Source organism: Anguilla anguilla, chromosome 7 (genome assembly GCF_013347855.1).
Source record: "Anguilla anguilla isolate fAngAng1 chromosome 7, fAngAng1.pri, whole genome shotgun sequence".
Taxonomy (NCBI): Eukaryota; Metazoa; Chordata; class Actinopteri; order Anguilliformes; family Anguillidae; genus Anguilla; species Anguilla anguilla.
In genome coordinates, this window is record NC_049207.1 from 28,680,279 (window position 1) to 28,686,278 (window position 6,000).

Below are 6,000 nucleotides of genomic sequence, written 5' to 3' on the forward strand. Positions count from 1 at the left end.
TATTTTGATGCATGCATCGTAGCCTTTTGTCTGAGTGTTTATTGAAGGCCATTGCACTACACACCGCATGCACACTCATACATACAAACAAACAATAACCTGCTTCATGGAACTTCCGAAATCAACTATCAAGACCATCGCAAACGTGAGTACAAGGCAAAAAAGGTGTTTAGTGAAGTGACGTGCGTAGAACTGTCCCGAAGGTGTCTTACATGGCTTAAATTGAATTTGCAAAACAGAAAGATATTACAGAGGTACTATCACATAATGACTGGGGAAGGGCCAGAGTGGAATGCAGAAAGAAAATTGCAAATGTTAGAGGGCATTATCAAGATGCCTTTCTACCAGTTTTTCTCTAAAATGATATTTCAAAAATGTTGAAATAATGGCATGGATTGAAATATTTAATTATAAACTAAGCATAGAAACACGTTTACAGCTAAAATATACACATATATATTTATTTTTTTTAAGTGATCAAGTGTTTAATTACGCTTTTAAGGGTTAAATGGGCTGCCCTGACAACAGTGGCCATTATGGACTGGTAATCTGGCATACCGGGCATTTTCCCGGTGGGCCGACACACCTTGGGGCCGATATAATTTAATTTATCATTTTTAATTAAAAAAATTAATAAAATAAATAAAATTTCGCCCAACGACCGGCCCATAAAGCAGGGACAGCGGCCCATTGGTTCATTTTCTATACTGAAACTGGGCTGGCCCAATCACATTTCTTACTAGGCCCACCCCTCCCCCTCTGTCCTCTCGTGTCAGATGCCGTGGCTCAGAGGCAAAAATCTGTGGATGGATGAGGACATCAAAATGGATAAACAAAAGCGCAAGGGGGGTGCGGAGAAGTTGCGGGCCAAAAAAATTTAAAATCTAGAGGCGGATGCTGCCAAATGTGCAAAATTAACAGACGTTTGCTGCAGGGGCTGCAGTAGCTTCACCATATACAGTACACGTGTGCAGCAACAGGTGGAACTTGAGGGAGGACAGGGGGCTGGCCATGACCACTGCCAGGCAGAGGAGCAGGCAGAGGAGCAGGTGTGTGACAGGGAAGCCGAGGAGGGACAGAGTGAGCATGACAGGGTTGAGGGACAGAGTGAGCAGGAGCAGGAGGAGAGTGTAGTTGAAGCGGTAAGCATGGAGTAGCTTCATGATTAACAGGGACTCGCAGGGAGAGTGTGTGTGCCATGCCATGATGACGATGATGATGATTAATTCAATTAATGTCGATGATGATAAGATAACAATCTTAATGCTGTCATAAAGTGAGACCATCACCTACTGCTGGTGGTCACTCAGTCAGTCAATGTCAATGTCAAATAGCTAGCGCAGCATAAGCTATTTGGAATTGTTTTTGTAGCTAGCATAGTTCCCTAATGCAGTCGCCACTTCTGCTGACTATTCTAATGTTAACTAGCTAACATTATTTTGTCAGTATCACGTTGGCTAAGCCCACGTTGCTGTGAGTGACCTAGGTCTATATCGTATCATCATAATAATATTAAAATTATTAGGCTAAGGGTTCCCTTGATAAAGATGCGTGAAAAGGCTGTATAATATACAACAACTGTAGCTCTACTGTGCTAAAATGTATGCCTGCTTATATATTAGTTTAAAGGAAGAAAAGAAAAGTTTTAATATCCAACAACAGGCAACAAAGTTGTCCTAAGTTTATTTTCAGCCAGGTATGGTGTTAACTATTAGGATATAAATGGTATGGATTACTGTTATTACTATCTGTGGGGTAGTTCTCCACCTACAGTAAGTTCAAATTGTTTGGTGCTGTTGTCCATTGAGCATGCACCTTCACATGGTGGGCGCATGAACTGTAGGTCAAACTCCCCAAACAAACAAGCACACCATTGATTTAATTGCCCTATCACATACAAATATCTAACTATTACTCCTCTCTGAACATTAATATAAAACAAAAAGGTGATCTAATATTCATCATCAACATTTGGATACTTGAAATATGTATGAACTGAACAGTTAGTATCAAATGAAATAAGATGGAACAGCTCCATGCATTAATTGAATAAACAACTATTTGCTCATTACCAGTATGGTATTGTTTAAATTGTACAGATTTTTGCACATCTTTGTCAGGGAATTTCAACAATTCTGGACCTAAATGTATAATCATGTTAAAGGTACACTGAGTAACTTTTTTTATTGACCTTCAAATGTAAACAAACTTTTTTCCCTTTTTTTTTTTTTACATCTAAAAGTATCTTTTAGCTCTGACAGAGCTCTTGATACAATGAATATCAGTTTGTAAGAGCTAAAAATGAGTTTTAGATGTACTTTAAAGCAGAGCTTTTTCTTTGATAATTACTTGTACCTCTACTTGAGTATGGAGATTGTGTACTCCACGGCCACCTCTGATCACCAGGGAGTCAGTCAAGAGCGAGTGAGTACACTTGTCCACAGCACTTACTACTCAGCTTTGTAGTGGTTTGGGGGAATAGTACAGTAGGTACGCATATTTAAGGGGACCGCAAGGATGGTGTCCTGGTGGGGGGGGGGGTCCGACTGATTGTGGTGGGCCGGTCTGGTAATTATATGACTTGTCTACTGTGGTGTGACTCCTATTTGATTTGAAATTTCATACTTTTAATATGTCTCAAAAATACACATTTTCCAGCAATATGCTTGCCACCATAAAATGATGAAAGTTTCACGTGAGGTCATTCTTTTTTATTATGTGAAACACACAAAAGTTTAAAATTCAAGCCCAGATGTTTCAGTTAAATGACCTTCAGCATGTGCCAGTGCCACACTTTATAATACACCTGTGGTAGGGTGGGCGTGGTTTTGCGTTGGCTGCAGAGAGAGAGTGGGCGGGGCGGCTCTCGGAACTCTGCGCCACGGCTGTTGGGGATTATTAATCAGCACTGATGGTTAATTGTTTGATTGATGGACAATGTGCTGATTACCTCGACAGTGAGCCTGGGGGAACTGGGGAAGCCCAACAGGCGGCGCATGGACTTAAATGGGCTGCCGGGCGGATTACAAGACCGTGAAAAGGGCGATCCTGGACCGACTGGGCTGCAGCCCGGAGGATTACCGGCGCCGGTTCCGGACGGCGAACCTGTTGGCGGATGACCGTCCCTTCGCCTACGCCCAAAGGCTAACCCACATGGCCCGGCGTTGGCTACAACCAGAGATCCGGTCCGCCGGGGGCGTGGTGGAGCAGGTCATATTGGAACAGTTCCTTTCTACCAGTTTTACATGACTTGTCTACTGTGGTGTGACTCCTATTTGATTTGAAATTTCATACTTTTAATATGTCTCAAAAATACACATTTTCCAGCAATATGCTTGCCACCATAAAATGATGAAAGTTTCACGTGAGGTCATTCTTTTTTATTATGTGAAACACACAAAAGTTTAAAATTCAAGCCCAGATGTTTCAGTTAAATGACCTTCAGCATGTGCCAGTGCCACACTTTATAATACACCTGTGGTAGGGTGGGCGTGGTTTTGCGTTGGCTGCAGAGAGAGAGTGGGCGGGGCGGCTCTCGGAACTCTGCGCCACGGCTGTTGGGGATTATTAATCAGCACTGATGGTTAATTGTTTGATTGATGGACAATGTGCTGATTACCTCGACAGTGAGCCTGGACGCTTAAAAAGCGGGTCGACAGAGAGAGGAAGGAGAAACGGAAGAAGAGCTGACGGACAGTCAGCTGGGAATTGTGTATTGTGTATTGTGTATTGTGTCTTGTTGTAAATTGCGAACAGAAAGCCGCGTGGCGGCCGTAAAATAAAAAAGACGCAGTCGCGTCCAAAGAAATCAACTCGTCTCTCATCTCTTAAACGGGCGGTGGCACTCAGCTGTCACAACACCTTTAACAGCTTACATACCAGAAGGCTCATTTATCTGGGCTGAAACGAAGGTGCAGTGAGTTCCATTGGAAATTTGATGACCTCATCTGTGGCAGCAGTGTTTATGCTGGGCCTTTGCCACATGACTCTGTCAAACTCCTCAGTCATTTCTGGATACAATGAGCTGGGGTCTGACAGCCACAAAGTGGTGCAATAATGCAAATCTGTGGAAGGAATTGTATATTGGGAGGTCTGTGTCAATAGCAATCACAGACCACGGGGGGTGGTGGGGTTGTAAGAACTGATTGCTGCAGAAGCATAAATCACAATAGAAAAGTGTTTCAGAAACATTCTTGAATTAGAACATAATTACATGAGAAAAGTGATGACAAGAACAGGTTTTTCAGCCCAACTTGGCTTGTCACTTTTTCATTTTTTTGACCCACAGTTGACTGTGACCCTAAACTGTATAGACTCTTTGTGCCAGCAGCCAGCTCTGGATTTGCAGATATATTCAGAAGTAACAAAGTCCAAGATGGCATTTGTTTAATCCTCCAAGTTGTAAATTGTTGGGGCATTGTACACTTGACCCCATCCCATCTACAGTTCTCCAATCCATTTCCAGCGAGTTCCTTCCCCATCTGTCCTCCATTATTAATTCCTCTCTTTCCTCTGGTCATGTTCCCTCTGATTTTAAGATGGCTCGTGTTACCCCACTCCTCAAGAAACCCACCTCAGACCCCTCCGGTGTAATGAATTATCGACTCGTATCGCTTCTACCCTTTCTGTCCAAAACCCTTGAACGAGCAGTTCTTAAACAACTAACCTCTTTTCTCCATCAGAACAACCTGCCAGACCCTCACCAGTCTGGCTTCCGATCCGGGCACTCAACAGAGACTGCGCTCCTAGCTGTGACGGAGGCACTTGCCACTGCAAGAGCCTCACGCCTCTCCTCTGTCCTGATCCTTCTTGACCTGTCTGCAACTTTCGACACGGTCAACCATAAAATACTCCTCTCCACCTTGGCTGGGATGGGCATCGCCGGGACTGCCCTGTCTTGGTTCGCTTCCTATCTTGCAGATAGGTCCTACCAGGTCACCTGGAAGGGGTCTGCCTCTGCTTCTCATCCCCTTGTTACAGGAGTGCCGCAGGGATCTGTACTGGGTCCTCTGCTGTTCTCCTTATACACCAGATCTCTTGGTTCAGTTATTAATTCACATGGCTTCTCCTATCATTGTTATGCAGATGACACACAACTCTTCTTTTCTTTCCAACCCTCGGCTACACAGGTCAATGATAAGATCTCTTCCTGCCTGGCTGACATCTCCACCTGGATGGCCAGCCACCATCTGAAGCTCAGCCTCAACAAAACTGAGCTGCTCTTCTTCCCGTGCAAGACCTCCTTACTTTGTGAGCTCTCAATCACGGTTGATGGCACCACAGTGATTGCCTCTCACTCTGCCAAGAGCTTGGGGGTGGTCCTGGATGACCAACTGGACCTCAAGGAGCACATCAAGGCAACATCACGGTCCTGCAGATTCCTTCTGTACAACATCAGAAGGATTCGACCATACCTGACGACGCACTCCACCCAGCTGCTCGTCCAGGCTACGGTGACCTCTCGCCTTGATTACTGCAACTCTCTCCTTGCAAGCCTGCCAGCTTGTGCCATACAGCCACTACAGATGATTCAGAATGCCGCTGCCCGACTCATCTACAACCTTCCCAAATTCTCCCACGTCACTCCTCCGCTGCGATCACTCCACTGGCAACCGCTCGCTGCCAGGATCCGGTTCAAAGCCCTGACCCTTGCCTACACTGCTGCCAACAGGACAGCCCCCATCTACTTGCAGGACATGACTCGATTCTATGTGCCTGCTCGACCACTCCGCTCTGCGGTAGCAGCGCGCCTTGTAACCCCTCCCACCCGCCCAAAGGGATCACAGAGCTTCTCCACCGTAGCTCCCCAGTGGTGGAACAAACTCCCCGTCCCTCTCCGAACCTCCCCCTCATTACCCATCTTCCGCCGTGGCCTGAAGACTCATCTCTTCAGACTATACCTAGACTAACCACCACCACGCTGTATATTTCACTCTAAATCTCCCCCCCCCCCCCCCCCCACTTGTTACATGTTGCCCCATCCCAGCACTTCTTGGTCAT

The 6,000-nt window shown here is 45.4% G+C and overlaps 1 long non-coding RNA gene across 1 annotated transcript; it reads left to right on the forward strand.

Annotated features, from left to right (window-relative positions):
- Positions 1-2,244: 2,244 nt before the first annotated feature.
- On the forward strand, positions 2,245-3,808 carry LOC118231952. Its single transcript, XR_004766181.1, has 2 exons — positions 2,245-2,424; positions 2,959-3,808. It is a non-coding gene; the product is annotated as an uncharacterized LOC118231952 (long non-coding RNA).
- The last annotated feature ends 2,192 nt before the right edge of the window (positions 3,809-6,000 follow it).